Consider the following 12426-nt stretch of genomic DNA (forward strand, 5'->3'; position numbering starts at 1 on the left):
GAAATTTAACCTAAGCATGACTGTCAGTTGAGATCAATGGCTTTAGTGCCAAAACTCTTCCTGGCTATAAGGAAAAGGCTGGAGACAAAACCTCCACTTAACTGTTGACAGGAAAAATCATTTGATTGACTCTGAAAAAACTAGGAAAACCACAATATTTCAGTTTGGGGATACAAAAATACCAACAAGCATTAAAGTAGTAATGGTATAATGACCTAGTTTGTTCTTTTGGTTTCTGTTTACAGCCATTCATCACCATGAACTCTCTGAACTGCTTCTGGATGGGTTAAGCCAGGAGAGCGCTGGTGCCAGTGCTGCTCTGATGCTGCCCCAGTGAGTTTCCAGCTGCAAAAACAAAGAAAGAGAGATTTTTTGAGAAAAAAACAAATCCCAGACCCACTCTTCCTTTGTTACAGCAAGAAAGGAGAAAACAAGTAGTTCTATTATAGTTGTTATGGAACAAATTAAGATATCAGAGTTGGCCAGAAGCTGTTTAATCCCATAACCCTTCATGCCAGCTATGCTGACATCACATAAAGCAAATAAGTGATATTCAGCTCAACCTCTCCTGGCTTAGAGAACACACTCACAGCTCAATTCCAAAAGGATCCTGTCAACAAAGAGCACTTCTGCTGTGGTCAGAAGAGCTTAATGCTATTGAAGGAAATTATGTTAGACCTCCATCAGACTGGAAGTAAAGCTTAAAGCCCTTTATATAAACATAAACATAAATGTATACTGTAATGACCTTTGAGCTTTCCTTAGATGGAAACTCTTCTCTTTGGATTTGGATAATGGGCAAATACAGGCTGAGATTCAGCTTGGGGCTCATGAGCCACACCTCTAAGGTAAGTAAAGGACAAAGCCAATACCTGAATACACATGAAAGCTCAGAGTTCCTCAGCTTTAAGCAGAGATTTAAATGATAGCTTATGAATATTAAGTAATTTTGACACAGATTTTGGCTGGAGGATTCACCAGAGTACAATGGTTTTATACCAGCTGTTAAACTGCCTGTGGTTCCCTTTCCCTTCGTCCCCAGCCTGTGGATGGATGCCAGGAGCAGTGGAATGGGGAGCTGCTGCTGACCTGTTCACAGCAGTGTTGTGTGGGCAGTGAGGTTGTGCAGGGGCTGTGAAGCTGCAGACTCTTCACTGAGCCAGTGAAGTGTCAATCCTATTATTTAAAATGCATTCAGGCTCTTCTGAGCTGTGAAAGCTCCAATAGAACACTCTGCTTCCCCAGCCTGTGTGAGGAGACACATGTCCTCACGGGCAAATCCTGCCACTGATCCACGGTGTGACCCTGTCAGTGGCAGCAGGCTGGCAGAGCAGGGCAGAGCTTTCTGCCTTGCTCTCCCCTGCAGCAGTCCCTTTTGGACCTCTGGTTTTGAGGAAGATGCCATCTGCTGTCAGAAGCTCATTCAGACAACTGGGACAGAGTCAACTCCACAAAAAGCATCAGAAATCAAAGATCTGCAGAAATTGCCCCATTGAGAGTGCAGGCTGAAATGCTTTTTATATGACTTCTTACTTGACTACTATCTCTCATCTCACACATTTATTCATGATTTTCTATACTTAGTTTGTACTCAAAGGGAGCATCTTTTAAGCAATTGCATTGCAGACAAGAAGCTCTTTAAGCTGGTCTGTCAGGGCTTTTGGTGACATTTGCCTTCTTGCCACGACCAGCTGCCAGCTGCCTATTGGTTTAATTAAAAGATAGAATTGATAAGTCATGGCATTTCTATAATACCAGAGTTAAGAATACAGAAAACTGCTCAAAAAAAAAGGTACAAGAGGTATGAATACCAGAGCTGAACCTGAATGTGGCAGGTACCATAGAAGTACTGTAGAAGCATCAGCACCATATTTATTCCACATGGAAAACTCACTGTTTACCAAGGTCACAGCAAAAGTTGTTGGGAACGAGTAAATATTTCATTAATATTTTGAATCAAAGAATATTTCTCACCAGGGAGTGAAATAAACTGTATGGTCTAATAAAATTAATGTGATGGAAAGAAATCGTAGCTGGAATGACTGTGGAAAAAAAGGCCATAAGTAAGATAAAGTGATAAGAGGTTTGGATTGTTTCTGTCAAAGGGAAAAGCCCTTGCATGAAACAATTATTACTCATCAGAGCGTGTTTCAGCATTTAAAGCCAGAATTAACAGTAGCAGAAACCTGCATTGCTTAATATCCTCTGGAAAAGGAGGTGGGTGTAATGTAGGAAAGCGTGGAGTGAAGCCAAGTGCTCTCTGAGGCTGAGCACGAGGTGTTGTAGCAGGATCTCACAAACATGAGCGACTGGGCGAGAAGATGGCTCAGAAATCTCAGTGTTGGTAAGCACAGACATGCACCCAGGAAACATCCCATCCCTAGGTACTACAGAGACTGAATTAACTCTGTTAATGACACGAGGAGTATGTCTGTTGAGCTGAACTCTCTGTACCCAAGAGGTGAAATGGGAACTGAGCTCAGGTCACTGCCGAGTGCAAGCGTGGGGTGCTTTCCATGGCGAGGTGCTCTGCTTTCCAGAGGGCTTTTGTTTTCCATTTACGGCAGTATTTTAAAAGCACCTCTTGAATGTTAAAGCAGCTGGCCTTTAAGCACACAAGAGGCCTCAAGATCTTCTCCTAAGCCACGTCAGGCCGTTCCCTGGAGAGCAACGTTTCCTTCTGCCTTGCAGAGGAGGAGAGCGGCAGCAGCTGGAGCTGCCAGCCAGCAGCACTGAAGCAAAAAGCATCTTGTGCTGCCTGTGACACTTCTGGCTAAGGATGGTGCAGGCACTGCCTGCTGGCTGCTCTAAAATAATGCCCTGACTCCCACAGCCTACTGCTCTTTTCTGAAGGGTGAGAGGTGTTGAAAGGCAGGAGTTTATCAGGCAATCAAAAGAGATCTAGAAAGGTATTTCTCAGTTCTCAGGTGTGGAAAACCAGACTGAAATCCTCGCAGCAACCTGAAATCTCCCCCTTTTTTTCCTCTGCTGAATAACCTGGCTCTGAGACATGTTTGATTCCCCAGCTCTGTGCTGTCTCCTCAGTTTTCCTGCAGCCACAGGGATGCTGCCGTGCCCCCCGGCCCGTTCAGTGCTCACCATGGCACGGGCTGTGTGCTGCCATCCCCGTGGCTCTGTGGGGAAAGCAGCCTGGGAGACAGAGAGGAAAAAATATCCTGCTTGTTTGAAATGGCTCGGAAATAAATGGTCTCTCTTTTTGTTTGTTTAAAAATAGCACAGCAATTCTAAACATTGATCTTCCTCTCAGCTGACTTGGAGACGTCAGAAACTTCCAAAGGATGTGAATAATCTTCCAAGCAGGGTCTCCTGCAGCTGCTGCCTCTTGCAGACACTTCACTCCACAAACTCCATGTGAAGTTCTTTAACCTCTGACATTTTTGTTGTTAAGGGGGTGCATCACCAGCTCCCACACAGCCACAGGTATTTTTTCCATCATGCTGAATCCCTCTGGTTTTACCAAGTTGAAGGTGATGCTCTCTCCTAATGCACTTCCAAAAGATGCATCTTTTCCTTTTTCCTGGGAAGCCTCATGTGTTGCCTGTTGTTTCCTTTTCCCAACAGACTTATCAATGTTTAATCACCAGGCCAACATTTTCAATGCTGGCTGGGAGTTCATCTTGAAGTTGTCAGTTCAGTGAGTTCTAAAAATAGGACCAAGTTCAAAAAGTTGCTTAGTAAGACTGAAAACATGAAATGACTTTTTATTTGAGATCTCTACAGCCTTATATAGTGCAGTTCACTGAGTTCCTAACCATGGTGGTGTCACTGTGACTCCACAAGGTACTTTGCCTGGGGTTTTGGTTTACTTGATTAAAAAAACCAAACAAACAAAATTACGTAGGAAAGAATTACCTGAAAGGATTATTAAGGGGGCAAAGCAACCACTTAAGTGTTAGAAAATGCTACAACAAGACAACTGCCACCCAAGAAAGGTCCACCCTGAGCAAAGTAGGGGCTGAACAAACTTTTCATGGGAAAAAATGTACAAAAAATAAATAAGAAAGTTTGAAAGCACAATGTGAGGAGACTAATATATGGTGACATGAACAAACATAATTTTAGGATTTTCTTGCTCAGGAATTATAGAGTCATTTAGTTTGGAAAAGACCCTTAAGATAAGCTCCTGAGTGTTCAACTTCAGTGTTATTAGAGATAAGGTATAAAAAGTGGTAAAAGGATTCATTACACAAACAAGAAGACAAAGATGAATTTTTGAAATCTGTTATCACGTTACTTGTATCCCAGACAAACCTGTAAAAAATGCCCAGGTAAAACCCTTGGCTACAAGGACCCTGTCAGCAGCTGTGGCTTTGTGCTGATAACTCTTCTCTTGGGGTTTGAAGGTTCATTTAGTTGAAGATATTCATGTATAAATCCACAAGTACTTGTAAAAACGACCTTTCCATTCTCTCAGCAGTCACTGTGCATGGGTGGCATTTCTCCTCTGAAATGGAAACCAGCACATGTTTTCTGAGCATCATCAGCTCCCACCACTGGGAAGGAGGAGTTTCCAGTCCCTTCCCTCCACCACCTGTGTCCCAGTGTGCCCAAGGCTGCCACACACAGGGGCTTTGGGGGAAAATGGACTGATTTTCACACTCATTGTTGACAGGGGCCTGGTGATCATCAGGTTGTCACCAACAATTTCAATTCTATTTTGCATTTATTACATTAAATATCCCAAACTACTTGCTGTACTTAAATCATCCTTGTCTGCCAGGTCGACCTGATGGACCTTCCCTGATTTGTGTTTCTGGACATGATTATGGGCTCATTTTCCTGCCCTGGTGCTACTGGTGTCTCTCATTCACACAGTGCCAATGCAGCCATCTCTAGCTGATGCCATGGAAGTGTTTGTACAGCCCCCACTGTATTTCCCACTCTGTGCACAGCCCCTGCCCAATGCACCAAAGCCATTGTCAGCTGGAACATTTTCACATCAGGCTGAGAAGCCCCCAGGACATCCCCTCCTAAAATCTGGAAACCTTCATGTGACTCAGAGCAACTTTTTTAGAGGTCCATTCCACAGCACCAAGAATTTGCTTGCACATCAGGGTTGGCAATTAAAGCTGCCATCACACCACTGCACCTTTGGTGTCTTGATTTGACCTTGCAAAGGGTTTGCTAAGAGCACAGAATAGCAGTTGGTATCTGCACTTGTGGTTTTTATGACAAAGCATCTGTAAAGCTTCCACAGGAGGCTGGAAATAAAACCTATGTGAGCTAAATTTACTCCCTGACACAAATATTTCTGTAACTCTGCCCATGGTTCCCTGCCCGAGGCAGGGGAGTTGTAGTGACGTGATCAAGGTCCCTTCCAACCCAAACCATTCTCTGAGTCTATGTTTCTGTGATTCCACTCTTTTATTCCCTTGGGAATTTGGTTAATTAAATGTAATTAACAGGATTGTTTAATCAAGATCACCCAATAGTAAGTCTTGATAGTCCCAGGAGAAAGCATTATATGTTTGCAAATATATATGCATTTCAAAATAAGTAATTGAAAGGAGAGTAAATAAATCAAGATTACTGAGCATGAAAGAAATGTACCACTTTGCAGAAGCTCACTCCAGAGTGGGCATCCCAAAAATAATTAAATCTTCAGCTCAGCTGGGTGGGAAGCTGAGTGTGAGAGTAATTCACTGTCTTGCAGTGCAACAGTTGATCATTGATTGACCCATGTTTCACCACCTGGTTTCCAGTAACCTCATCACTGCTGAAGAAATCAAACACTTCCCCACACGACTGGGTGTAGTGGACAGCACTGATGGCTGTGCATGTGGGCTCACTTGCAACTTGGGTTATGGACTGAAATATATGGATTTTTTCAGTATTTACTGTACTGAGAGCACAAGGTTAGCACAATAAGCTACATCCAGAGAAATTAAATCCATCTCACTCACAGGGGATTCTCTCTGGGGCCAGAACAGAGGGCACCCTTCCTCCCCCTGTGTCCTCCAGCCCTGCTCTCCATGACCAAAAGACCCTCTCGGACTCTGCACGTCTTGGGGCCCATCTGGGCCCACAGAAATAGCCCCTGGCCTGATGTGGGTGCCACCAGTGACTGTGCATAAATCTGCCTCTGCTCTCCAATGTAGGTCAGCACAGCTCACTTGCCACAGGTGCCCTGTTTCCTAGAAAGGGCTTTTGCAGGTTTCTTAGAACAGACTTGTACATTATCTGGGAGGAGTCTGTAGCTTCACACACTGCCAAACCCGGCACAGAGGTTGGATGCTCATGGTGCTGCTGCAGTTTGAAGTTTAGGGCTTTGGGGAAATTTCCTTTAACCACAGATACTAAACACTGACTGGGCCAAACTCTGAGATGTGTTTGTAGAGGACAACCCGTGTGCTGACCATGTAGCCCTCTGTAACTGGGTTGTCTTTTTGAGGCTCTTCCTTTGCCACCAACACACAGCTGTTATTACTCATCGATTGCAGAAATTTGGGGCAAAGAGTCTGTAAACCAGGATGTATGTAGGTGATCTGGTCAACAAAAAACATGAGTTCTCCTCCTAAAAAAATTCCCCCATAGAAACTATTTGAATAAGATAACCATAGCTGAGTCTGCAGGACATGATGCAATTGAGTTTTGAGCTCTCTGCAGCAGGACCCATGGATGACTGCTACCAACCCTGGAAAACCCAGAGGACTCTGGGAATTTCTGGGAGTGGAGAAAGGTAAACACAGCCTGGGACCAGCAGAAAGCTGAGGTGCTTATAGAGCAACCACTTCAGCTTGAGTTGTGGGAGGATCTGGGAACAAGTTCTCTGTCAGTCTCCCACTAAAAATAAGGTGATAGAGGAGTTTTCATGCAGCACAGAACAGTTTGCCTTGGAGGGCACCTTTAAAGGTGATCCAGTCCAAATCCCCTACGATGAGCAGGGACATCTCCAGCTAGACCAGGTATCTCAGACCCCCATCCAACCTGGCCTTGAATGTTTCCAGGGCTGGGGTATTTAAAAATAGTCACTATGGATTTGGGGTGACACAATCTGTTCCTCACACTTACACTGTTCTTTGATGTGGGTGAGGGTGAAGAGATTGCTGGGCTCTGGCAGGGCTGGAGACTGAAATGTTGAAATGTCTGAAGGCATTTTCTGCACAGGATGAAATGTCTCATCATTGTGGACAATTTCCTATCAAACAGAAGGAACACACTGTGGTTTTCAGAGGCAGTTTCCTGACCCAGATATGATTAGAAAAAAAAAAAAAAGTAACAATGAACTGTTTGAATCCTAAACCAGTCCTTATCAGAATTGAGTGTGGTGTTTTCTTGGCAAGGCAAGGCATAAAGTGTGACACTTAGGGAGGCAAATGGCCAAAACACACACACAGAGTGGCCAAGCATCACTGGGGGATCACAAACACCAGCTAGGTTTGCCTGGTGCAGATTTTTTTTTTCCCATTTCTTTTTTTTCCTGCTGCCCATTTCATAAATGTGCACACTCCCTGTGGCACACACCAGCAGGCTGTGGAGATATAAGACATGACAGACACTTATTATGCCCTGCACATCCCTGGAAACACAGCTAAGCCTCCTGCTGCTGTGCTGCCCGGGGTTGGCGAGGCTCCCTCAGAGCAGTGCTGCTGACACCACACACACACACTGTTTTTCCATCTCCTCCTCAGCACAGCTATGTGCTTACTCCACTGCTCTAGACTGAGTCCAGTAAAGTAATTGTAAAAGTCATAGTCCTGGCATTTATCTCAGATTATCATGTCAGAGTTTAACACTGGCTTCTGTTGTTTCTGGCAAGTGCCCTGATTGCAGGATGTCACTGACTGTGTGAGTAACTGCTTTATGCTGGCCTGTTGTAAATCACTTGCTGTTTCTGAAGTATTCTTACTAATACATTTTACACTTGTTAGCTGGCTTTCAGCCAGTCTGCAGCTCTCCCCTGCACACCTGTCCCCTGCCTTGGCGTGAAAGTATGTCCAGGATGCTAAAAAATTCATCCTGAAATATGCACGACCCTGACAGCTACACTAAAAATGTTGGGAATTACCAGAGAAGTGTCATAGATTATTGAAGGAATGTGGAAGGAATTGTTAATCACAGCTGAAATGTTAGTAAAATGACGAGGAAATTATAGCTCATTGCTGGAAACTACCCCTAAGATGAACCATACAGATATGGAGGAGGAGAGGTGGCTGGAAGAAAGCTTACTGATGATGTGATCTGATAAAACACTGACTTATGAGATATGCTTTCTCCTATGCCCTCTTATTTCACATTGTTTAAAGACTATACAAATTCACAGTGTCATCTACAAAGCACTTGTCACAATGCAAGGTCGAGTAATTCAACAGGAGAAAAGCAGATTGTTATCACGGGGTTGACTTTTCAGGAGAGGAATGCATTCAGTGAATTTAACAAAATGCATCTGGGAGATGGAAAAATGTAAAACTTCGTGTGACTTGAACATGTCTGATCACACAGGAGCTAAAATGAGAGGGAGCATCCAGTTCCCTGAGCCGTAGGTGATAAAGTGCCTGCACACAGGCAAGGGAGTGTTGCCCTCCCTGAAGATCCCTCGACACGGTCCATCCAGAATAATGACATGGTCTCCTCAAGGGACAACCTGATTTTAAAACCTCTTTCATTTCCAGAGAGCAATAACAACACACAGAGAGCAAAGCAGATCATGTCAAACATAACGTTTGGGAAAAACAGTTTGCTCTTTGGAATTCTGCTTCGGTGAGTAGAAAAACATTTATTCACATTTTTGCCAAGACTACAGCATGTTTTCATAAACAAACTAGGGGAAAAGAACAGCAATTGCTGTATTAAGTGTATCACTGCTCAAATAAGCAGGTACAGAACAACTCATCATCAGCTTGCAAGGTCATACCTAGCCCTGGCTGTGAGGATCTGGTCTGGGTCCAGCATTAGTCAGGATTTTCATTCACAGTATTGGATTAAAGAGCAAAGTACACCCTAATAAAATTTCTGGATAACAGAGAGTGTACTCCTGCTACTGGTTCTCAAAGTGTGCCAGGCATGGGGAAATTACTGAGCAGAGGGTTCCTTTGCCTACCTCAGCCAGCACCCACAAGTGCATCCTCAATAATCCAGGAGTTAAAAAATATCCTGATAATACTCTGATTTGGAAATTGTATTTTATACATTAAATAAAACGTGGAAAACTACTGCTTGATTCCCACCTCCACTTGTAGCCCAAGACCAAATCAGTGAGAGATGACACAGCCCTTCTGTGCAGGGTAAAGCTGATCTAACCTCTCTTTTCCAGGGCTCCAGCATCCATGGTAATCTCCCTCTAATGCAACCCAGAGGACAGCTGCTCTTGTGAAATCTGATTTTTTTATATTCATGGGTCACCAGACTTCTGAATCATTCTTTACCAAATTTCTCCACTTGATATTCATAATTAGTGTGTCCTGTGCAGCTTTACACATATTAGGTGAAGTTTGAATACAAACTTTCTCAGTTGCTATTCAAGTTGTTTTCTCCACAGAGAGCTGAGAAATCTAACCCTGGGGCTACGGTGCCTTTCCTAAGAACACCAACACCTTGGAATCTCTGGCTTGACTCAGTCAAGTTGCAATATGTTTCCTAAATTAGGCACAGAATTCCCTGTAGAAACTCTACAGGATAGTTTTGGTAGTTTCATTATAAATCTGAAAAAAAAAATGTAAATATTCTAGTGCTGAGCACTATAACCCCAGTTTTCTGGGGCAGCCTGTATATTTTCTTTAAATGACTTTCAAATTTTTGGAAGTGCTGATGAATTCACACAAACCAAGATTTAGTTCTCCAGCACCCACAATTGTGTGCACATTTGTCTATATGTCTATGTACAGTCTATGGATACATACACACTATGGATACAACACAACTTCACAGATGGATACAGGTGTCTGTCTGCACTTTACCCACACTAGAGGGTTCTACAGCCCATCCTGGAAATACAAACTGCAAAGGGGTTCAGGTAGAGAGCCTACAGAATTGCTCTTGATGCAGAAGGCACACAGGCTCTTCCTCATTTGAATAACCAGCAGATTCCATTCTTCAGGTAAATCTTCCCCGCCTCCCCTTTAGCAAGAGCATGTTTGTGGTGAGATATTAATCATTTCCTGCAGCACTGTGTATATAAAGGAGCCCGAGGCAGAGCCACAGAGAGTTGAGAGCTGAGGAGCAGGGCTGGCAATGCTGCTGCAGGTGGTGGCTCTGCTGGGTCTGGGGGTGCTGGGCAGCTCAGCCCTCCCCAGCCCCGGGAGGGCCGCGCAGGACGAGCGCTCCAGGACCTTGGTGGGGCTGATCATTCGAGAGCTTCTCCAAGACATGAAGAAACTCTATTTAAATGCAGTAAGTTGCTCTGTTTTGAACAGCTTTCCCCTGGCTGTCCTTCTACTGCAGGTTGTGTTCTGCAATTTCTAACCCTGTTTTCTCTTGAACAGGTTCCCAGTGTTGTGACTGTGAATGCTACGGTAAGAAACCACATACTTCTATTTCAAATTGTTGTCTCAAGTCCCCACATTTCTTTCCCACTTCAGATCTCTGACAGCACCAAGAGTTCTCTACAAACCCAGGGAAAGGCAAAGTTATTGCAAGAACCTACAGAAAGCTGCTGCCAATGTGAAAATCCTTCAGTGGTTCTCTCAGTAGGGAAAGGTCTTATATGTGCACCAGCATCTTTTTGGAAGCCTCACAAATTCACTTTGATCCCTTAGTTTTAGAACAGGCTATTTGGTCTGTGTCCCATACAGACCCATTCATTTCACTGAGCTGTATTTTCCTGCAATCCAGTGAAAAAAATGAGCTTTTTTTGGAGGACATGAGCACTACCAGTGGGAAACAAGAGCCAATCAATCTACTATTAAAAGTGAACAGAAAACAAATGGCTTCAGACCCTCTTAATTTCAGGGAGAAAAGTTAAAAACACACACCAGCAGCAATAATTACTTGTATTTAATTAAGAAAATTCTGATCTAGTTTCAAGAGAGACATGATAACAAGGCATGAAGCCTTAATGCAGGGTTGGACTTCCTTTCCCTTGAGGAACAAATATCTCCAGTATTGGACACCTCCAAATTTTATATGCCCAGTTTCTAGTGGCACCTACAACATCCACCTAAGGCAGTTGGGAGTTTTTGGACCCCGGAGTGTTTTTAAGAGAAAATTACAGATTATACACGATTTCCTAAGTTTGGTGTCCAGTACATTGCTGAATAGAGATTCAGGGCTTGTGTTTGGAAACACAGCTCTTAATTCCTATAGGTTATTATTTTTCATGGGTCTGTAAATTCCTGGGATATGGTGTTTTATTTATGTGCTACCAGTGATTACTGCTGCAATAACTCCTTGCTCTCTTTGCAGGTGGAGAGATGCATGCACAGCCACCTGAAAACCTTTGCCAGCACCTTGGCAGCTCTCGACATTCCCAGCAAAGTCATTGCCAGAAAACTGAACAGAGTTAGCATCTACAAAAACATCCTCCCTGAAGTAAGTCTGACTTTGTGCTGTTTAATAGCAAAATATTCACCAAAGGCTGTTCAATAACGGGACATGGCAGCTGGGGTGGCACTGAGCTGCCTGCAACTACAAATCTCTTCTGAAGATTGATATGGTTAAGAAGGGTGTAAATACATCCGCTGTCTCTCTTGGGGCACTCTCTGACACTTTTTCCTGTGCTAATCTCAATTGCAAGAGAGATAATAATATGAAAAAAACCCCAAATGTGAGTGTAAGCTGGGACAGCAGTGGGGCTCAGGGCATCTTCTGCGTGCTGCCAGGTGATCAGCTATCACCCAAACATCAGCACACCATCACATCAGCACATCAGCACTTCATCACCCTGCCCCGGAGCTCCTAGGGATCAGCTCACCCAGCTGTGGGATATTACAGCCCACTTACTTGTCAGTATTCTTTACAAAAGGGATGTATCAAATACCATCAACTTAAGTATGACATTCAAGTTACATGGCTGAATTATGTTACCTTCTCTTTTTGTTTTTTTAAAGGATCTCGATAAGGAATGTAAGACTGCACAAGTAACATGGGAGGACTTCCTGAACACGCTAGAGAGGTTCTTGAGATTGCTCTCTGAAAAGATTCAAGACACTTAAATAAAACAGCTACAGCAAACTTGAGAAGAAAAGGAGAACCTGAACTGTACTGCAACCAAAATGTGATTTAATTAACTTATCCTCAGGAATATGGCCATAGTATATTTATAGAGAGAGAGATACTTTGTGTACATACATATGTGTGTATATATATATATATATAAGTTATTTAAATATATATTTGTAAAAAGTGATGTTATCATAGCAATGTTCTCTATAATGATTGAAACATGCTGCTTTTTTAAAAGACAAGTATTTAAATATTTAAATATTTTATATTGTTTTAATATTTTAATATGGCTCTTTTTCATAAAGA

At 43.2% G+C, this 12426-nt stretch overlaps 1 long non-coding RNA gene across 1 annotated transcript; it reads left to right on the plus strand.

The window, feature by feature from the left end:
* The first annotated feature begins 10276 nt into the window (after positions 1-10276).
* LOC127473949 (uncharacterized) lies at positions 10277-11440 on the plus strand. The gene is made up of 3 exons (XR_007905639.1): positions 10277-10350; positions 10443-10472; positions 11362-11440. It is a non-coding gene; the product is annotated as an uncharacterized LOC127473949 (long non-coding RNA).
* The last annotated feature ends 986 nt before the right edge of the window (positions 11441-12426 follow it).

Source organism: Manacus candei, unplaced genomic scaffold (assembly GCF_025592945.1).
Source record: "Manacus candei isolate 608988 ecotype Guabito, Panama unplaced genomic scaffold, ASM2559294v1 h1tg000037l, whole genome shotgun sequence".
NCBI lineage: Eukaryota > Metazoa > Chordata > Aves > Passeriformes > Pipridae > Manacus > Manacus candei.